The following is a 23,837-nucleotide window of genomic DNA, read 5'->3' on the forward strand; positions in this document are numbered from 1 at the left end:
TTTCTAAGAAACCAGTAGATTTACTGACTAAAGACTAGATGAATTCTCCTGCTCTATTTGAAAAAAAACCAAAAAAAACCAAAAAAAAAACTTCTTAGTGGGAAACTGTGTGTGGTAAGATCAGTAAAAATTCCATTTTCATCTCACACCCAGCCCCAGTTATGCAAGATCTCTGAAGCATGGCAGTATTTCTCAAAACTGAGCATGAGCACAGGATTCTTTGCTGAGCTTAAAACCTACAAATGGATCCAAAGGTCAGGAAGTTGTAAATACTGAGGTTTGAGCTGTCCATCAACCCAAAGCTTCAGTTTCACTGAGACACAGCACATATCCTCTTTCAAAATGCTACATATTTCTGAAATAAACACTGACAGTATTAATCTTTGCATATTGTTGATTAGCAAATAGTTAAGTGAATGTCTGAGGGATGAAAGTTTTCCTTGCTCCTGTCTGATTTCTTTTAACTTTTCCACTATTCTTCGCTTTTTTCCTTTATCCATTGCAACTGGGAGAAAGTAATGACAGAAGAAAATAAAATATTTTTAATCTACCAGTGAATCTCCAAGATTACAAGCAAGCCCTTTGCACAAGTTAAAGGTGTCCAACTGATTTTAATTATATATATATATATATTTATATACATATATATATCTCAAAGATGTCACTTGAAAATAATTTTATTAAAGTATGTTGCAAGACTATGCATTGTGTATAGTTGCTGGAAGATACCCTGTTCTTGATTATGACAAACACTTAACAGAGTGAGCAGCCAACAGCAATCATAGAGTTCAAGTAGACATAGTGACAATACCATACTGGCGAACTCTGCCTCCTTCTCCAAAACCATGTCACAGGAAGATCAACCACCTTGCTGAAATGCTGCTTTTTTATGAATAGCACAAATTTCTTATAGAGCAAGCTGCTTTATCTGTCACTCTTGTAATTTAGCACAGAATATTTGCTAAATTTGCAATTTGGCACAAATTTAGCAGTATAGAATGGCAGTACTCACCTTCTGCAGAACAGTGAATCTGTGGTCAAAATTTTACTTTGAAATTTTCCTCTGGAGAAACCATAACAAAATTTTGTGTAACCATAGGAACACTGGAAATTAATTTAGGAATAGGTTTCTTATTGGACACTCAAATGTTTTGGGGTTGAAAATGAAGCAGATCTGCAGAATATAGATTTGAGGTTTACTTCTATCTCATCAGCATGTTTCTCTTCAGTATTTTCTCATGGCTTCCTCTGGCAGCCAGGACAGAATGTTCTTTTACTAAAAATGATATATTACATGTCACTCTAAGTACCCTTGTAAGAGCTTCTGTTGGAAGAATTTCCAGCAATATCTGCAGTTCTTTCATCTCCTCAAAGTCATTAATTGCCCATGACTTTCCAGTTCTCCAAGTTCCCTAGAAAGTGTAATATCAGCATATCTTGACCTTGAACTTCCTAGCAAGACAATAATTATTACTCATTATTTGAGTAATCTTGGAGTGTGAGTTAGGGAGTGAATCTCACATATTTGCTATATCTTCTGCTATCCTGGCTTACAAAACCAAAATATTTATTGTAGCATTAAAAAAACAAAAAATTAACTTAAATCAAGTTAAACAGAAGAGCATTCCAGTGTGCATTGTGAGACAGCATTCCAGACTTCATCTGAACATTGGTTCACTGCCAATATGAAGAAAATGTTTTAAATAGACTTGGCAATTAGCTTTTTTGCACCTAGTATTGAAAAAACATTTGAGGAAAATAGGTCAAACAGGGAAACTCCAACTTTCAGTCAGAAGAAACATGACATAAACAACATTCTACTGGGTATAACAACTTTTCAGTAAATTTCATGGCCTGCCATACAAGCTTCTATTGCTTCATTCTTTCATCCAAAAAGTGTATATCTATATCAGACAAAGGAATAGCTGATACCAAATCAACTTTCATATTTCCTATACACTACAAACTCAAATCTAAAATGCTCTAATGCTCAGTGGGTCAACTTGAAAACAGCAATTCTGCTGAGAGAAACCTATCTGAAAATTTCCAAGACAGTGTAGAGAGGGCTTTACTATTCTTCACTACTTTTATTATCGTCCTTTACTGTGCAATTACCTCTTAGAAGAAATGCTGAGGATTCTGTGCTGGCTTAAAATTAAGTGTGAAGAGAAAGTGTTGCTATAGCAAAAATGTATTATTTTTTTTTTTTTCTTCTGACAGTACCAGGGACAGATTCAAATTTGATTCTTGGATAAAGAAAAGTCTTAACATGCCTTTTTATTTAACTCAAGGAATTAATAAAAAAAAAATCACTTTGATGGTTAATTTGCACCGACATCAAACTATCAAATTTTTCTTTCTATCAAATTTTTGGTGTGATGAACCTTGTTTAACACCTTAAAAGCATTTAGCATTTAGAGAAAGTGTCTGTTAAAGTTCATTAAACCTTGGTACTCCATAATTGTGAATCTCTTCACATTAATTGTTCCTTTCATACGGATGATGTTCTACCCATGAATACAAGCCTTTGAAGCAATTTAACACTCACAAGGCAAGGTTTAAAAGTTATCATGCTTTTCATAATTGCAAAAATTCATATTTTAATGAGACAATTCTACTTGTATGTCTCCCTCACAGTATTTAGTTAAAATATGAAAAGAGAAAGAAGACTTTACAGATAACCATCATCCATGTAATGACACATATCAGTTAATTAATCTTGAGGTGCTTTGGGTAGAAAAATGCCTTGTTTTCACTGTATATACCACTGACATTTTCACACAAAATGCTTGGTATATTTGGTATTATTCACAAAAAACAAAGAAAGAAAACAACACTAGATTTAGAGCACCTGATGTGACTTCCATATGCTTTGTAGTGGAAAAAAAAAAAAAAGACTCACACAGAGCATTCCCTGTATGGACCAACATTTTTTTTTATAAACCCTATTTTTAAAAGGCACTTGAGAACATGCAGTGTATGCACCTTGCAGCATTTTATGACATTAAAAATATTTCTAAACTAAGCACTTTTTCAGAGTTCCAAAACTCATCACTTCATATTAGTACCTTTTATCACAAAATTGAAGATAATTCAGGATATGCACTGCTAACAATAAAGAGAGGCCAAACATCTTGCCACAAGGCTCTTTTTACAGAATAATAGGCATGATTTAGAGAGAAAATGAATAAATGACTGCTCAGAAAACTTCCACATATAAGGGACTCTGAGGAATAAGTGCTTATTGGTGCTTTAAGGTCTGAAAACATGTGTAACAGGCCTGAAAACCTGAAAATATGTGTAGCAAATTTTGAATAGAATTTCCAGGTGGCATAGTTGCAGCTTTAACTTTTTTATTTTCATTTTAATATTTTTATAAAATATAAGTTGCACTTATATTTTACTCTCTAGCATTTTTAGAAAAAATCCATTTAGATGCAAAAGAATATTCAGCCACAACAACTGTGTCTAGCTAAAAATAAATTGGAATTGAGTTTTGAAAGAAACAAGCATATCAGCAGCCCAGTGGTGCACAGTATTATGTGTTTAAAGGCTAGATTTTGCAAAGACATCAAAGTAATTTAGATAATATCTATATAAAACTTCCTTTCTGAAGCCTACTCAAAAATCCTAATATTTAACACTGAAATGCCTCAAAGATCTTTGTTTGAACTCTGGAAAAACTGACATAATACAAAATATCAGTGTCTTGGCACATTTACTACTGGATAGATAGATGAACGTTTAAAAGTGATAACTGCAGATGTAAATAAAGGTGGAAAGAATTGTTAGACTTTGGAATAACTGCCCAGGGAGGTGGTGGAGACACAGTCTCTAGAGGTGTTCAAGAAACCACTGGATGTGGCACTCAGTGCTATGCTCCAGTTGATAAGGTGGTGATCAGTCAAAGATTGGACTTGATGGTCTTTTCCAACCATAATGATTCTGTGATTCTGATCTCCTGTATTCACATGCTGGTTGATGGTAATGCTATAATGCTAAAGCTGCATTATATTAAATTTCCAGAACTCTTCGTGTACTTTCTCCAACATAAAACTAACCCAAATTCTTACCTTTGCTTCTAAAGAATTTCCAAAAGTCTGCTCCATGTCTTTGATCTTCTCTACCTTTACAAGTATTGACAGGTACTTTTTCTTATCTATCCAACCAAAGCGGAACTTAAATCAGCTTCTTCCATAGCATTTATTCACAGATGGTGCTACAGTATCTCTGGGGACCAGCAGCACATTCATTCTCACTGCTCTGGCATGCACATACTTTGTGGTTGACCAAGGAAACTGGAAACTTTCCAGATAGCATCCCACAGGGTAAACTGGATACAGAGTGGACAAGTCAGTGATGCCTAAGATTGCAAAAGAAAGTTAAAATCTTACCCATTTGAAGGGAGAAAGAGGTCAGGGAATGGTGCAATTTATGGGAATCACACTCAGAAATCTTCAGAGCAATTGCTTTAAAATGAATAGGAAAGCTGATGGAGCAGAATATGTATGGGGATTTTATCCAGTTTACCAGCAGAGAAATATTGTCATTTTGGGATTAAACTGTAATAATGAGTAAATACACAGTGCACATTAACCAGGTATCTAATTACCACTAGCTGGAGAAAAATGCTTTTTGCAAAGTGACAAACACTAAAAAGCTGAATAAAAAAAGATATTAATTTAGTGATCTGAAAGACAGTGAACAAGTTTGAAAGCTGCACATGCTGTAACCATGTAGACACAGCATCTGTTTAACTTAAGTAACACAACAGTAAAAGCATGTGTGACAAGGAGAGAAAAATCCATTCAATGAGGGCTAGAGCTGCTTTGAGGAAGTTATTGGACAACATCCAAGGATAGCAAGTTTACAGCTTCACACTTATTTTCCTTATGGTACAAAAGCACTACAATAATTCATTAGACAGACAGTTGCAAAGCAGAACGATTAGAGGGGAGAGAGAGCAGCCCCTGTCTGAGCTCACAGGTTTGACTACATGAGCCAGAAAAAGGGCTGGCAAGAAGAGCTAGAGAGGATGGAAGCTATTTGCCAAAATGCAGGTAAGAAACTGCTAAGAAAGCATGAAAACTACACAAGAGGCTTTGACCACTTGTTTGCAGCCAAAGCCAGTAACACACCTTCCCTATTATTAGCACTTTTTTTTCTTTCCTGTAAGCCAAAATTCATAAGAAAATTTATCAAGCTAGTAGGTTCACCTAATTAGCTCCAAACCACCTCTTGATCCCAGGTTTTCAAGGGAAGCACTTTTAACTCTCTCTGGCATATGACTGAAGACAGGTAAGGAAATCCTGGCAAGAAATTGCAGAGGCTGTTTACATATCAGAAACTACCTCTGAAGAAAATCTGAATTAACAGTGTTGTTTTTTTTTTTTTAGATCATTTTTAGAATTGATTTGACCTAATGGAAAAAATCCCAGTGCCCAGACCCATAAAATCATTTTTCAAAGACACTGAAAAGGATTTTTCAGCTTTTTCCTCCCCGCCCCCTCCACCCTCTAATTAGCATAGAAATCCCTAAAAAAAAAAAAGTCAGAAATCGATGTTGGCTAACACTGGCCACTGGCTTTAACTAGATAAGTTGGTTGTCTCATCCATGTTACAAAGGAATCACAGCATACTGATCATGTTTTGATTAGATTATCATGTCTCCTAGAGTTAAAGCCTACATCATTATAAAAGAAGTTTTAAAAACACTGACATGAATGCAACAAGAATATGGATAGCATGGAAGAGACAATCCTCCAAAAACTTAATGACTTCTGAGTAATGCTTCGTTACTCAAAGATTATTCACTGTAATATCCTTTGAGTGTATAATTTAATCTTTTTTTTTCTTAGCTTTATGGCCATGCAAAAGAGGTAGCTAATTTATGTACTGGTTCAAGAAACAGCACAAAGTAGGACTTTTGCAAACTATAAACTAAGTTTTACATGTTTTTATTTGTTTGTCTGTTCTATCCTGCTTGTTGCAGCATGTGTCACAATGAATCCCTGAAGGGCGACCTGAGCTTTCGCGCCCCGGAATGCACTGCTAAAGAAATGCTGATGAAGAATAAAGGAACAGGTCTTTGTGTGAAAATCCAAAATGGTTTAATCTTTGAAGGGACCCAGGGACCAAGACCAAATCAGGCTAAGGGTTCAGGATCATATATGGGGTAAGAGGGGGCAGATCTGAGGGTCAGGGTGCAATGGGAACATGGGAAAATGGTGCAGAGATGGGGTTAGGGACAGGAACAACCAATAGGAAAATAGGGGCAGAGGACTGCAGCAAACTGGGACTAGTGAGGATCAGGAGAAGGGAGAATATTCTAGGGATTTTACATACAAGGTAAATGGGGGCTGAACTGGGGTGACATCAACTCAATAAACCAGTGAGGGGACAAACTTAACAGACAATAAATTAACATATAATTGTGAAGACCTGTGGGAGAGAGGCCTTCTCTCACCCCAATCTCGGGAGACGCTCTTTGCTCCCTCCTTTCCATGACTGGGGAATAGGGATTCTAGTCACAGGTCTTTGGCCTCCACACTTTCTCTTTCATGATGTTGGGGAAACATACAGGAGCTTAGATTTCAAGAAGAGATGTCAGTTTTGCAAATTCCAGAAACCAAGAAAAGGTTGAGATTACTTAGAAGTTTCTTGAAAAGGTGAAGAAACTTCTGAGATATTTTTACAGAGTTTACTAAGGTCAAGCTGAACTAAAGATTCAAAATCTTCCTTTTCTTCAGTGCTTTTCTTAATAGGCTTCCTTGTGTTTGAAGGTAGGGCCATTCAGGATATAATCAGTTTTTCTGCTGACAATTATTTTACAGACTGGGACCATCTCTCTAAACTAACCTTTTAAAAAAACCCCAAACCAAAAACAAACCAGAAAAAAAAAAAAGGGGGGGGGGGGGGGGATGATGGTGTCGGATATACTCAGTAAATACCAAGCAAGCAGACATGCTTTAACTCATAATTGTCAATGGTTACATTAAAGGAAAATATATCAAAAACATGCAGCAGCACATTTAGTGGAGTTTCATGAAGTTATGGAATCCTTTGTGTCACAAAGCCTTACCAAAGGTGGATAGATAATATATTGTCTTGCTCAATAAGGGATACTGCATACCTGAACACCACTGGGTACAGATTTGCTGCAGCTCTGCCCACAAGTTGTAAAGAACTGTGTTATGTAAACTCTTGTTCTGGGCTGATACTCAGTATTCAGGGATGTTCATGTATTTCATGAGAGAGAAGGGAAAAAAACCCACAAAAGTGGGAACAAGAGAATATTCTTTAGTTTGAATATGTAAGCTAGTGCACATTCTGGATGAGAAGCAGAAAGGTGGTTCTGTTTCTGCTGAGGCAGAACAAGGAAGGAAAACACAAGGAAGTAAAATGAGTTTGCTGCATCTAACAGGAAACCTATGGCCATGTCTGCTGCTGTAGCTTTTAGGTTCACTTGGATTTCATTCAGAGATCCCTTCTTAACTAGGCTCATTCCCACATTAATACAATACACAATAAACATTACAAAAAATTTCAGTTATCTACCTTTTCACCTAATACAGCTTCTCCTTCCTTCCGACTTACCCAGAAATAGTAATAAAATTTGAAAATAAGGAATCAATTCAGAGGATGAAAGAAATGTCAACAATTTTTTTTTAGGAATACATTTTACTCCGAACATAACTCATTTTTCTCAGATGTTTAACATTAAAACTACAGTATAAGTAATATTGAATCAGATGTTAGAAAGCCATGCCAATCTGCAAAAGAAAATTAAAAAATAAATCTAAAGCAATTTTAGAGGCTTTGGATTCTAAGATTAGAGGTAAGCCCTGATATATAGGGAAGAAAAACAGAAGGATTATTTCTCAATAAAAATCAATCCCTTAGAAAAACAAACAAACAAATAAAAAACTCACATATGTCCATATTTTCTATGTCCTTCTCTGACTATTTAATCTTTTCATATGAGAATCAGTCAGAAACACTGGAAACTCCAAGAATGTTAAAAAAATGGAAAGAAACAAACTAAGCTTATGAGCACTATTATATTGAGGCTCAAATCCTTACATTCACATTGAGAGATTTAAAACTAAGAAAACAAGAAGTTGGATAAAAGATTAAATAAGAGATTTAAATACATGGTAGGTTATGTATACAAATTATGACTTATGAAATCCATGCTTCTAGTCTTAGGAACAAGGCTAGATTAGTTTATTGAAAAACCAAACCAAAGAAACAGAAAACCTCTAGTCATCTGCAAGTAGAGGTAGTAATATTTCCTTGCAGGGCTTCTTCCCCATCCTCTCCCCTTTTACCCTAGGGTTAAGACAATATTCTGCATATAGATTTCACAGTGCAGAAACACAAGTAAATTACTCAAGGCACCATGTGCCCTTTGATATGCTACTGCACATTGCAATTGATAGTCAAAGAAAATGTCACAGACTGTTGGGGGCAATTTAGGAAACCAAAAGGACAGTATTTACTTCTTATGACACTATCCTCCTCAATATAAAACATAGTGAGACATCCTGATGTACCAGCTTCTTTTTTTTTTAAATGCCAAAAGAAAGAAGATGGCAGCAGTTGAAACCTGAGAAAAGGGGAAGAGTTTAGAGAAGGGTCTTACACACCAGAACTCCACAATCCATTGTCCATTCAGTTTAGCCACTGTCATTTCAGGTGGCCTGACCAACATTAGCAACATTGGGCAATCAGACAAAAAGTTATTCTGCTTACTCAGGAAGAATCAAAACTCATAAATCCATTTTTATGAAAAGAGTTTTCCTTCACCATCCATCCAATAAATATCTCTAACTATTGTGTATAGTCATTTAGTCCATAGTCAGAAGGATATTTTTCAGTATATAAGGTAAATCCATCAAAGATTAAACTTTAAAAAAGCTTGATTTGTTGTCTTGATGAACTGTTTACCTAGGCTTTATTCATGAATGTCCCTCTCTCTTAATACAATTTTTTTTATTGTCCTGCCAGACACATAGCAGCATTCACAAGAGATGCTCTTCCACTAATTAAAACAGAAATTCCTTGGCCTATCACTCATAAAAATGTTAATTAAAATTATTAGTAACAGAGGACCTGTGTATGTGTGTGAATTGGATTAGTTGTAATGGAAGAAAGTAATTAATGTCAAATAAAGTACATTCAGTAAGGTTCTCCACATGTTTGGATTGATCTTTCTGACCAACAGCAGATGCCCAGGAAGCCAGAAGGTCAGTGGTCAGACGCATAGCGGTTGTTAAAGGATCAGCTGTCAGGGTCCACTGATCATGCCATTTTGGGAAATATGGAAAATCTCTCCCAAGAGAGTGAAGGGTTGAAAAAAGGGCTGCAAATAGGGACACAGTGCCTTAAATTTGGAAGTTAGAACTGTAACTCGACAGCTGGTACGCCAGGCTGTGCACCAGCCATGCCTGCCTGTGGAGAGCTGCTCTACAGCCCCTTGGCCTTACAACATGTCAGGCGTGTGGTCCTACTTCAGAAGAGACTGAAAGTTTCTCCAGAGGCTTTCAGGGCATTTATTAAAGGGGAAATTTTAGCATAAGCTACTAATAATGAAGAAAAAAACAAAAAACAAAAAAGAAGAAAACTGAAGCTGATTGTGGAATGGGAGTGTAAAAGGTAATCAGATGTGCTGGGCAGTCATATTAAGAGATTTCCAAGTTTTTCATTCACTGCTCGTGGATACTGACAGCACATCACACTTCAGGTGGTGATGGTCTGTCATGACTGCATGGATTACTGGCTGTCTTTCAGCAAATGGTAGGACACCTCAGGAAAATAGCATTATAACAACAACAAAACAAAGAGAAGAAACTTTTCTTTAAAAACAATAAGAAAAATCTGCATACATTTAGCATGGAAAATTATATCACCATTACCCATATCACTCTAAATCAATCCCCAATCATCTCTCCGATTATACTGCTATATACAGCTATATTTTTCAAGAAACATAAACATTCAGAGTAATGAAGGTACATTCCCTATTGCATCATGATTCCAGCATAAGTGATCAAATGAAAACACAATTCCAGAATATGGGTAACATATGCTGTTATGCTGTTTTTGGCAGGGATAGACTTAATCTTCTTCCTGGTGGTTAATATGGGACCGTGATTTTGGATTTGTGCTGAATGCAATAGTAATAATGTAGAGATGGTTTTTTTTGTTATTTCTAAGCAGGGCTTGCAGAGAGCCAAGCCCTGTTCTGGCTTTTTGTACCGCCATGCTGTCAAGGAAGTTGGGATTGCATGGGAAGTTGGGAGGAGACACAGCTGGGATAGGTGACCCAAACTGACCAAAGGGATATTCCAGACCATGTGGCATCATGCTCAGTGTATAAAGTGGGGCAGAAGGAATGGAGTGACATTTGGAGTGATGGCATTTGTTCCCAAGTCACTATTATGCATGATGGGGCCATGCTCTCCTGGAGATGGTTGAACACCTTCCTGCTCATGGGAAGCAGTGAACAAATTCCTTGTTTTGCTTTGTGTGTGTGGCTTTGCTTTCCCTATTAAAACTGTCTTTATCTCAACCCACAAGTTTTCCAGCTTTTACTCTTCTGACCCTCTCCCTGATCCTGCTGGTGGGGAAGTGAGTGACCAGCTACGTAGGGCTTGGTGAATGGCTGGGGTCAAAACAAAATAACAGTAAAAAGCATTCAAGGATAAGGCCATTGCTTCAGCATCATTTTAAACCTGAGTGTCAACAAATAGGGAATTCCTACTGACCCGCCCCTGCTTTTCCCCAGCTTTCGTCTCTCTGTAGCTTATACAGTTTAAAGATGAACTAGAGCAACACATTCAGCTCACTAAAATCCAGCATTTCTTTCTGTTCTGATAAAACTGGGTATTGTATTTCTTGATCTAATTCTATCCAACCTTATGAGGAAGAAAACTGACAGAAATGGCAGAACTACTTAAAGTAAGTAGAATTTAAGTTTGGAACTTAACCAAACTTAAATCTCCTTAAAGCAATTGGAAGGCTTCAGCATTACAATATAAATCTTAGAAATGTTAGTGGAATTTTTACACTTGAATTTATTGTAGAATTGTTTATGTGTGCATACTGACACTATCTTAAAACATACATTGCAGATATATTTGTAAATATTTTGCAGCCCTATATCTATTTAAAAATCATGTTATTTATATTAGTTCAAGTAAATAAAATTTGATTTGGCCCATGATGAGCCTAATTTATATTCTTTATAATTATATGTGAAATTACAGCTCAAAAACAGCAGGAAGGAATATAGAAAAATATGCAGTTGAAGGATTTTAGATGGTGAAATATCCATTAGTATAAATATTTCTGTAGAGAAATCACAGCAGCATTCTCTCTCCAGTTAAGTGGAAGCAGAGAATATGGCAAAAACGCCACAGAACTTAATATTCCAATGCTTTTATGAACTAAATTTGGAAGAGCTAAGAAGTCTTTGTTTTTTCAATCTTAGATTTCAGAAGCAGAGTTAAAAGGGAATTGTTCTCATTACAGCAAATAAATCAAACTTTGACATGAAAATGTGCATTTAATAACTTTTTGCTGCTTGTGAAAAATTCCCAGGAAGAAAATGGAAAAGGAAAGGTTAAAAAAAAAGTTAACTCACACAGGGATACATCTTAGATTGGACAGAAAACTGTTTTCAAATGAAAAATTACAACCAACTGTAAAAATAGTGTAAAATCCTTCATTAAGGTAAGAGCTAGAAAGAAAGTACTGTTTGGACAAACCTAGAATAAAAGTTCACTTCTCTCTAAAAGTCAGGTTTTTGTAAAGCTTTTAATACCAGTCTAGCTTTGGCAGCAGTCAAATAGTTTTCAAAAATTGACACATTTATGTCAAAAGAAAGTAAATTAATTTTGCTATTGGCTGGTCCATTCTTGTCAAAATCCAACTAGCTTTCCTTTTCCCTTCATTCTTGGAATGTCATTTCTGCAGTTGTCAAAAGTTAAGCTATATGGAAAGAATGAAGTTACTGGAGTATAAAGCGTACCTTTTTTTAAAAAAAAGAGAGAAAAAAAATCACAAAAAAACCACAAAATTATACCCACACACAGACACAGAAATCTGAACTGTTCACAAAATCATTATGTAACACTGTAAAAAATAATCATCTTCAAGAAAAGCAATTAGGAGTTTTGATGAAATCCCTATTATAAAAAAAAATCAATGATTAAGAGTGATGAAGAGAATAACAAACTAAGGATGAATCAAAACCAAAGGGAATTTTCTTTACTTGCCAGAATTGTATTTTGTATTGTCTAATAAGTCTTCCTGAGTTGTCCAAGAGAAGTGTTAGGAGAAAAATGGACCCATCACTCCTTCTTTTACTTACTTCCAATCGAGTTACCAGTACCTCCATTAAAAAGTTGTAAGAAGATTATTCTCTATTAGCACAGCTATAACCAGTTCTGGGGAAAAGCCAGTTCCTTTTTAGTACAAAAGACATAGGATACTGGAAACAATTTTCAGCTTGGACAAGAAGTGCATTTGTTATTTTTTTCATGCCATCTTCTACATCATTAACAAGGATTAATATTATTAATAATGGTTATTATTGTTGTTGTTATTATTTTATTTAGGATCAATCCTACCAGTGAAATAAAACACTTTGTCTTTAAACATATTGGCAATATTATTTTAAGTGGTCTTGTAGTGTCTGGCCTTTTTTAGCAGCCCTAAACTTAGGTGGCATCATACAAAAAGCTGGATTTGAGCCCATTCCCCAGAAGTTTGCACTGAATTCTGTCACACTAAACAAAACTAGTGCATGCCTAGCTTGGGATCTTCTTCAAGAGCCCAAATATCCCTATAGCAATATTACCTCTAATCATCTTTGTCTGAGAGGCATACCTTATTGTCAGTTTCTTCACAGGTATTAAAAATCAGAATCCCTTCACTCAGTGTCAGAACAGAGTCAAATATCTTCCTGATATCTGACTGACCAGAAGTCTCAGCCCTGTCCCCCATTCATACTCCATTTAACTGATCTATTTTGAAGTCTTTAAAAACAAAATTACTATATCCCTATGAGGCTAGATTTCTTTTCCCTAAAAGACAAAAGCAATTTCATAACAAATGTGAAATCACCTTAAACAGCCTAAAGGAAAGAGAAACTTATTAATTGAGACCTGTATTGTATAATTTGACACATCAAATTAATATACATCAGTTACCCTTAGATAAAATGCAACAAGTTAAAATGAGAAATCACTGCAGCACTCCACAGTAAACCGCAATGCAACATGACATGAAGGCGGGAATCCTTTCTTCACAAGAAAAAGGGTTCTGAGATATATAAACAGTCTCCTAGCTGCAAAGGTTTCGAGTTTGTTACCTACTGCTGTTTTCAGAGCATGATAAATAGGTTGTTGTGCCCAGGATTGAGATATAATTCCACTTCCCATGGCGAAACGCAGGCATCCTTATCCTTCTAGCATATATCTGGACTCCACACATTGCTGCTTTCAATATCCTCTAAATACTAAGAGGTCTGAGCTAAGAACATGCCAGGTAAAGAGATAGGATCCTTTCCCAAAGGGACAATCAAGGAAATGGTTGCAAAGTATCTTCAGTTCCAGTGACTTGCATTATGCTAATAATCTTTTAATTCCCTCTCACACCTACCTCCTTGCTTTCAATACCATATTAAGATCTTTCATTTGGGTCAGTTAAAGAAATATAGCAGAGGTGATCTGTTAAAATGGAACAGAAAAAGGACATCAAGCTAAAGGAAAAGCAAGAATCTGCTTTGCTTTCCCTTATAAAGAAAATTAATGATTTTCAAAACAAGCACATCATTTAATAAGCTGGGTAGAATAGTATAATTATTATGATCTTCACCACATGTTCAACCTTAGATAAATATTAAGTTCTGTAACTGAAACCAATGCAGGACATTATCAGTGGTGACAACTTCAAAACAAATAGGAGGGAAGCAAATTAAATCCTTCTAAACATTATCAGAACCTGCAAAGTTGAATTGATTTAATTCTGATTGAGTATCAGAAGCAGAGGAAGGTGTTAAAATTATTTTAACAATACCAGCAAAATACTGCCTTATAACAGCTTTTTCATGCTTTCTCATCAGGAACTGATTTCCAGCTCCAAATCATAAACTACCATATCAACACTCAAGAACAGCGTACAAAGTACCTAAAATGAAGCCAAATCAGAGTTTTCCAATCTGATCTGAGGAAATTATTTTTGTCCCACGTGTCTAAGAGATCTCTGGAAGCTCCTTCTTTTTCTGGTAAGGCATCAGAGCTACTAGTGTCTCTTCCTGGAAGTGCTGCCACCTTGCCAGAGGGACACATATCTCAGTGTCTGCTTCCCAGCTGCTGCTGTGAGGAATTCATCAACTGCATGACAAGACTGCAAAATTCTCTATCTGCACACACATTTTAAAAAGGTCCCTTCCAACCTAAAGCTATTCCATAATTCTGTGATTCTAAAGGTGGGCTCAACAGCTCTGTGTTTTAAAACTGGCATCATCAGTCATTTTATCCATAAAACCAAAAGACGGGGAGCCCTCTTCCCCGAAAGCCTAGAAATCTTAGCATTTTCTCAGAGTGCAGCTTCTGTGCCGTCACTGAAAGAAGAGTTTAAGTGCCATCTTTTATTTGCAAGATGAAGCCATAATAACTAGGCTTTATTCCAAAGTATTCGCTTTCTCCCAGATTTGTTTAAATCTATAATGAAAATCCAACACTTTGCTTTCATAGTCAAAGGAACTGGACAAATTATTAATTTGGATAAAACTGACAAAATTATTGTCCTTAAAAAATAACCAACAATAGCAAGGCATGTCAGAGGAAAGCAGGAAAACTCATAACAAAAGGAGCCTGATCACTGAAATTATTTCCTTCTAGTCTACTAAGCCTCAACTACATACAAAATAAAACCCAGCACAGCTACAAAATTCACCAGCATATAAGTGACAGCACTGCTAGCTGCAAAGGCCAGTGCAGACTGTGTTTAGGGTCTTTTGGTGTCTCTTTAAACCCCATCTTATAAATACACTACTTTTTTTCATCCACCAGTTGGTTTCAGAGTATTAATTCAAATATTTTAAATTATGGAAGTAAAAAGCAGCAGTATAAAAGCATACTACTCATTTCCAATTTCAGTTTGTTTTTCTTCCTCTTTTTAAAAAGAGAGTCCTTTTCATGTACACACACATGAGAGCATTTATAAGAGAGCAGGGAGAGAAAAAAGCAGAGAGAAGGCAAATATAAGGTCTACCCTAAAGCAGAATTCTCCTTCAACACATTTGCTACATTGGCTTTGCTGAGCGCATGCAACTGAAGGCAGAACATTTCATAACTTTTTAAAACAATATAAGATTCTTAAATCATAAAAATACCCAAGATGTTAAATTGAATCCTGTCAATTTACGAATAAGAGTGACATAGAGATGCATAAAATGGACTTCTAACCAACAGTGAAATTTATTATTACTGCACTCAGCACAAGAGAAATTATTCCCATTGGCAATCACACATTCCCCATCAGTCAAAATATTTTTAATATTTTTTTAAAACTAATCCTGTTATCAAGGAACATCTTATATTTGGTTAGTTTATGAGGGAAAAATATGGTTCTGTGATAATGAGTAGGGATCAAGAACTTTATCTTGTTTCAAAAAAAAATACTTCTGTGGATCCTCTCAGGGTGTACAGTGTTACTGGGCTCAGAGAAAATGGTTTCTGATTATTTGAAAAAAAAGTAGTCTGCTGTGCCACATTTTGAGTTTACCTGGTATACAGTATGAAAGAAGGATCCTTCACTTTAGCACTCATCCTGTTTTTAGAGTGTTACTAAATTTGGTTTTGCATGACCCATGCATTTTAATAGGGTCCTCTAAGGAATTAGACACATACTGGAAATGAGCAGACAGCTCCTAATAAGAACACAGCAGGCAGTGTGGGAGTAGGCACCATGAGAAAATGGATCAGGTTGTGTAGGAAGCCCTACCACTTTTCCTCACAGTCTCTTCTTTTGGAGAAACCAGCCTGTGACAGACTGTCTTCTCCTCCTCCTCCTCCTCTTCCACACCTGGCAGAAGGGAACGATGCAAAGAGCACAGTGCTGCTGTTGATATCATTAATGCCACTGTTCCATCAAATGCAGATACACGTGTTTGTATTATGCAGTTCACTTACAGCAACACAGCATCAGAAAGAACCAATAACTCTGCATCCTTCCAAACCATTTCCAGACAGTGGAATGAGAAGACTGAATTGAGGCAGGTCAAAGGAAAAAGTGCCTTAGTAAAGCTTGTTGAAAAACATACCGTCTAAAGCTTGTGCATAGCCTGCTATACTCTCAACAACAAGTTTGCTGATCTTCAGTTTGCTTCTAGGTTATTTAAAAAGATATTCTAACATAGGTTTCACTTCAAAGAGCAAGCACAAACACACACACAAAAAAATGTACAAATTTTCTTTATCTTGTTTAAAAAATATGGAATGGTACTCAATAACTTTTTTTATTTTTATTATTATATTATTATTATTTTCCTTCACAGACCTTGCCACAAAATTAATGTAGAAATGGAGCTCACTGCTTTTCCATGCATTTTTTTTTTCCCTTGGTGGGCTACAGTTTCCAATGGATTCCAAGGATTAGCCAATTTCAGACGATGAACCAGAAGAAAGAGTAACTACAAGAAAACTTGAACAGTTTTGTGCTGACATAAATTCCTGTAATTGGCTTCATATGGGATCAGGTAAGAATCTGTATTTGCAAAGGGATTGTAGTAGGAGGACAATATGGTAAGATCACGACCTTCAGAAGTCACAAAGAGTCTCATTGGCTTGACTGTGCCATAGAACCAAACTCCAGCTATGTATGTGTCCTGGTTTGGGATGTATTTCGGAGGGAACTTCCCAAAGGGGTCTCCTCTAGAAAGCAAATTTCAGTAGTCGCTCCCCCAACTGGTTCAGGAGAAAAAGCTGGGAAGGAAGCACATGAGCCATTTACCCACAAAAAATAAAAGGGTAGAGAAGATGAGAACAGATGTTGAGTAAAACTTGCCCTGATCTAGCAGGGAACTTAAAAGAACTTCTAGGTTCACCAGTCTAGAAGTAAAAATGCCAAAAATATGTCTTTATCATCTTTGTGTCTCTCAACAAATCCTAGCTTTAAAGCAGGAACATACTGTAGAATTAACTATTTTTTTAAAGGTACTTTTTAAAATGTAATAAATTGTAGAAATAGCAATTTCTACATCTCAATATAGACTTTTCATATGTAAATACTGTCTTTGGAAGGCAAATCATATGTCATTACACAAAGCCTTAGTAACTTTTAAAAAAATACGGCATAGACTGGTGATAAGTGACTTTCAGCAAAAGTCCCAATGCCTTAGATAATCTTCAGGTGCACATTTGCCAATCCCAGCCCAGAGCTTTATCAAGAAAGCACACTTGCTTAGTGAGACACTGAAAATTATACTGACATCAAGAAACATGCTCCTTGGGCCTAAATACCAACAGTATGATCAGATGAAGGCTGCTGGATTTCATGTTTTCCAGCTTCTTCTCTGGCATTACTTGTTCTGATATTTGAATTCTCTTGTCCAAACAAACAGCAGACCTTCTACACTAAACCCTCACAACAAGCAGCTTTCTTCCTGCTCCTGTAGCTTTGTTATGGTGATCATCAGTACAAGAATGATGTTTCTCTGAATGACACAGGGCACTAACATGAGGCAAAATTGCGTGATTAGTATTACAACAGGCATGCTGCCTCTTTACATATGGAGGTAAAGAGGGAAGGAGGGAGAGAGAGATATTGATCTTCAGGAGTTTATTGACTTGGTCCCATGAATCCCGGTAGTTACAGCTACTGAAATTCTCCAAGGAGCTGAACAGGGCTTGTATATGATCCTTCTTCTTAAAAAGCAGTGTTCTTTCTACCCCATTCCCTTAATGCATTCATTCAAATAAATCCTCTTGATGAAATAAAATTCTTTTCATCCAGTGAAAGAAAACAGAAAATTGGCAGTAGTTGTCCCATTACAGTAAGAGCACAGGCATTATTTAACTGCTATTAGTAGAACTGCACTATATTCTCCCTGTCTTTTCATTTCTACAGTAAAGCTAACACAAAGCTTTCTCTAGCCTTTCAGGAGTAATTTTATTTCAAAAACTGAAGGAATAGCTCATAAATAATATTTCTTTAGTACCTTCCATTAATCAACTGGAATCACCCAGCTATGAAAAAACATTTGCACAAACATTGAACATTTTCTTTCCCAGAGAAGTGAAAAAAAAAAAAACAAAAGATGCATTTATGAAATAATTCTTAACAGTAAATAGCATTTAGGATCCTCAATTTTTCCATTGTTCTTTACTACAGAAACATGTACTACACAAAAGTTTAGCTTGACTGAAGCTTCTACTTCTGCAAGAAAAATCCACAACATAGAAACAAAAGCTTACTTATTGCAGAAAAATGCTTTTCTGTCATTTTTTTTAAAGCCAAAGTTTTAAATACATAATTCATTACAGTTCTTCCTGAAGTGTCACTTAGCAGTTGCCACAATGATCTCTGAACATCAGTATCTGTAAACAAGATAATTTTCTTGCTTGATGAGGCCATGCTTCTCCCTTGTCATTCAAAGCAACCCACTATAAAGTGACTTCCAATTTAATTGGATTAGCCTGCAAAAATATCACTCGACACATCCTTTTTAGACTTCCTGTCTCACCACCAAATTTAGAACTAAGTAGATTCATTTTAAAGAGGAAACCTCTCACAAATATCTACAGGCTGAGAAAACAAGGGGCTCAGTAGCCCAGTGTAAGGAATCAATAGCAATGTATACTTTGCAACCAACAGACTGGATTAACTGAGTTATATTTCACTGTATTTACCAAATATAGAGACTGATATATCCCACAGATGCATATTCCTAGGGAAAATGTGAAATGTCAAGGCTTTACCACTTCACCAGAGCAGATAATTAAGTAATTAGAGCAATTAAATGTTGACAGAGCACCAGCAACCCCCAGGTGAATTACAGCCATGAATTATGAAAGCATGAGCAAGGGAAGAGGGAAGACTTTGGCACATGCATAGGACAGATTGAATGCTGTTATAGGACTGGGTTTACAATTAATGTACTTAACTTCCAGATGTGCTTAGCTGTCCACAACTTTTGCTGTCAAACTGTTTATTTAGATCTTGGGAAAACTCATGTAGGTACATTTTCTTTCTGATAAAACAGTGAATTAGAAAGCAGAGAATGTATTAATCTATTCTCTCAACCTTCTACACCACATGAAAGGGCTGAAAGAGTAAAAGAGTGCTTTAACAAATCTGCATCCATCTCAGTAAAATGCATCCATCAACCAAAACACCTGGGAAAGGGAATGTAAAAGGGGCCCTTTGCATGAAGCATACACAAATCATCAATCACTAAATTATGCCAGAGGCTTATATCCTTCATCACAACTTTTGTTGGGGACTGTCTGTTCATCCATAACCCGCTCATGTGCTACATGCAGAAACACCCTATTTGCTAAATAAGGAGTATGAGCAACACAACCATCACAGGATGAAGTCCAGGAATAATTTCCTTCTCTTACTATTAGGGCAGGTTGTTTTACTTAGTTTTTTTGGGGTAAGGAATTTGGTTTATAATACGTTGTACTGCCTGCTGCAATGAACCAACTCCAGGTAGAATGAGCTGACCCTGGGGACTGGATGTGTTATGTAGATGGGAAGCAGGGACAGAAGCACAACTCCTGAGCAGGCACAGCTGCAGAGTGCAGGAGAGCTGGGTAACACATGTAATTCCCAGCAACTGTGAAAACTTCAACTACAAGATTTGTTGCAAGTGAGAGTATGTGAACATCTGATATGCTGCAATTTTTTTTAGGTGAAAACTTGCTTTAAAAATTAAGAGAGAACAGGGAAAAGAAGGAGAGACCCACCAAAAAGCCAATACAAAACATGTCACATATAGGAGATCTCACACTTTTTTTCTCTGAAAAGCACATCTAATATTCTTCTGCTCTGAAATTGTTAATGATAATTCATTTCATTGCCTTTACCAAATGGAAAGAAATACCCTAGAGAGATTAAAATACCCTAGAGATTAAAGACTATTAACTATTTTTTTCTAAAATGAATTAAACCATTTTATAATAAAAATATAGTAAGAAATAAATTTTTCTAATAATTGAAATATTAAATATGCAATTAAAAACCTAATTATAATCTCTCACAGTAAGCTATATTTTATTTATTTATATAGCACTTATATATATTATTTATATATTTATGTTTTATTTATAAAATGTTTGTTGTAATATATATATTTACTTAAATATGAATTTTCAGAATTTTACAGCTTCAAGTCAAACCCTATATTGATATGGTTTAACATATATTACTTAATTTAAAAAATAGTCTAAATTAGCTGATGACACAAAGAGTAGAAAGTATAAAAGATTATAGGGTAAGGAACAAACCTTTGAGAATGGTTTCTGTAGATTAACTATGTGGGTGGATAAGTAACTCTCAGAGTTCAGAGAAGAGAACAGAGCAGCGTCGATGTAATGAACAGAAGTAGGTGGATGGTTCCAGTTCCAATCAGAACATCTCCCACTTCATCAAGGCTGCTGAAAATGATTCATTCAAAGGGTACATTTTACATGCCATGGACATTCTGTAGGTTTTCTTTCGTACTTATCAAAGAATGTACATAGTCAGAGGAGGTGGCAAAGAAAATGCCCTTTTGAGTATGTTCCAGCATTCTTTTCTCTCATCAAAAAACAAAACAAAACAAAAACACACATAAGTTTGGAAACAAGGAAGAACAGGGAAACTCAAGCCTAAACTGAATTCAATCAAAAAGAAAAGAAAATACAAATCTAAAATATGGAATTGGGGAAAACAGATTTGGAAGGAATGTGGAAGGAAAAAAAAAACAATCAGAGAATTAAATTCCTAAAAGCCAGGTATTTAGCTACATTATATTTTAGTGAACATTCTTCTAGAGGTTTCCACAAGAGAGCAGACCAGCATCCATTCCTCAGAAATACCTAGAAGAAAAAAAAATCAGCCCTCCACTATTAGCCCCCAGAATCTATGCAGTTCCCAAAAAGACAAGATTTCTCTGTATCATATTTTACTAACAATACCATTAATGCTCCAACATAGATCATTAATTTAAAAGAAAGTAGAAAAGAGATGGAAAGCACAAGCTGGTAATTCATAGCTCTGTGAAAGAGACCTTTCCAAACTTGTAATGACCACTGACAGTCCTGAGCTATAATCTAGTTATATGACTGAAGTGACCATATTCTGCCTCTCATTAAACCTCCCATCATACCTAAAAAACATACTGAAACCGATTTTCACTGAACTAGGAACCTAAACATATGTCTAATTCTGACCACATGCTCTGATAAATACGGCAGAACAAAAACCCATATACTGTGTAGTAAAGGAGTTTAAGTAGAGTTAAGAGCTTTTTCAGGTTGCTATCTTCCACCATGCACATCTGTTGAATGGAAGAGTTTGATTAGTACCTTCCAGGTCCACCCTGTATTGCTAACAAAGTTATCCTAGGTTTGATGCAGAAGGCCAGTGGTGTTCTTTTGGAATAATTGCAAAAATTAATTTTCAGGAAAAATTTCTTCTCCATTAACATTTAATTGTCTTACAAACTAAGCAGAAAGAAAAGAAGGTGTGTCCTTTTTAACTGGAACTGAAAACCAAAAGTATGGCTTGTGGCTATAGAGAATGCCCACTGACAGTGGAAAATCAAATGGAATCCTAGGGATTTAATCTAGTCCTCTTGGCAGACTTTGCATTGCATCTGGAGACTAGGTGAACAAACAGGAACATTCTGAATTCTGATTACTAATTCATAACTAGGTCACATTATACACATATTATACACATAGGTCATATTATACACATTATATCAAAGAATCAGTGCTAAGAAATAGCATTTGAATTTAGGAGAGGAGTGTTTAAGGGAGGAGACTCAGAAAGACATAAGAAAAGAGAGACAGAGAGGAAATGAAATGGTAAATAGAGTAACAAAGTTCAACTACTAATATCACTGTCACTGACACTGAAAGTTATGAAGAAGAGATTAATTAACCAAATCATGACTTAAGCAGATATCATGCCCTGTATTTACAGTTCTGAGAAAACTGGAGTGGATAAATATTAGCAGCAGTCACTACAGTCTTCTAACAGAGAGCAAGTCTTCTATTCATCGGAGCAAGAAAGTCAGATCATTGCTTATTAGAATAAAACACTGGGTTTTATATAGATACCTATTCATAAATTATGTTGTACAAGAAGTCATTTGCAATTAAAAGAAACCCAGTAACAATACAATAATATGCAGGAATATACATTTCCTTTTTGTCATAATCCCACTAAACTACTGTTTTTATCAGAAAAGCAACAGAGGTGTCATTTTAATGGCCAGGTTGACCAAAAGGTAATTTTCAGGTATTGCTTTCTTCCTCTTTACCCAATACCAATAATGTGCACAAGCTACTCCTTAGTGTTTTCTAAATTAAAATGTAGCCTCTCTTTCTGTGCATGAATATGAATTCAGTATATGTTTAATTTTGTCTTTTGTGGACTCCTCACACGTATGGTAGCCAAAAAAATTCCAGTCCACAGGCAAATTTTACAGTTGGGTCTAAATTTCTTTACCAGATAAAAAAATCCACACTCTTAATCTAAAACATATGGTTCCTGCTTATCACTTCTCCAGTCTCCTTTTTTTTCCTCTACTCTGTCAATTTACAGGCCTCAAACTCCACAAATGTTTTGCATAAATCAAATTAACTGGTTTGATTTAGCTACCTATGTAACATGAACCTTTACAGAAATCACTCTTAAAAGGATTGATCTGAGTCTCTGACAAGTACTTGTACAGCTTCCTAGCAATGGTGCTGTATATTACACTTGTAATTTTTCAATTTTTTCAGACTACCATTCACATCTTCCCAACTTTCTGAAAAGTGTACTCTGTAGGGTACTTAACTGGATAGAAATACGAAACAACATCAATAGCCAGAAGGAAAAAGCTGATATTTTACAGTAGGATTTTTTTATTATTCTTTTTTTTCAATTTTACACTCTCCAGGTGAAAAGACACTTTCTACCACAAAATTATATAACTTTTGCTTTTTTGAGCTTTCTCCAGGGCAGGTTTAAACCTCTGACGTTAAATCTGAAAATAACTAAGAACTTTTGCAAACTTCACTGTCTTTTAAATGCAAAGTGTCTTCTTTGATGTATCCTACCTGAAAGACGCAGCAGGATATTTGTTTTCTAAAGGACTTGTGTCAAAATGAAACCTACTACAAAAAAAACAAACCAACTCTCCTTACATGAAGAAGATAAGAGAAGAGTAAACAACATATAAAAAACAGGAGCTGCATTAGTAATATACTTCTGGAAGACTTTGGCATATTCCAGAGAAAAATATAAATATTTATCTTGCGAGGGCAGGAGGAGGTAACAACCCCAGGGGGGAGGGGATTATATTTGGTGTATACAAATATACACACAATAAATAAATGAACAAAATCCAAATATCCTCTCCAGCCAACACGTATCCTTTTAGTCAGTGTCAGCTCTGATGACCTTTAGCTGGTGATAATCTCAACAGGAAGTTTTACAGTAGCTAATGCAGCTAAGTCTCTAACTAAAATCAATGGCAGCTCTTCCCTTGGGAAGATCCATTCCTACCAAAACTCAATAACCCTTTGTAAAATGTTTGAAGCTTTTTCTCTCTCTTGCCATTC

At 35.8% G+C, this 23,837-nt stretch overlaps 1 long non-coding RNA gene across 1 annotated transcript in view; it reads right to left on the reverse strand.

Moving 5' to 3' along the window:
* Window positions 1–23,837, reverse strand: part of LOC111925399 (uncharacterized) — a 218,009-nt gene that overhangs the window by 19,674 nt on the left and 174,498 nt on the right. The gene's annotated exons all lie outside the window — the stretch shown is intronic.

Source organism: Cyanistes caeruleus, chromosome 1, assembly GCF_971803275.1.
Source record: "Cyanistes caeruleus chromosome 1, bCyaCae1.hap1.1, whole genome shotgun sequence".
Lineage (NCBI taxonomy): Eukaryota > Metazoa > Chordata > Aves > Passeriformes > Paridae > Cyanistes > Cyanistes caeruleus.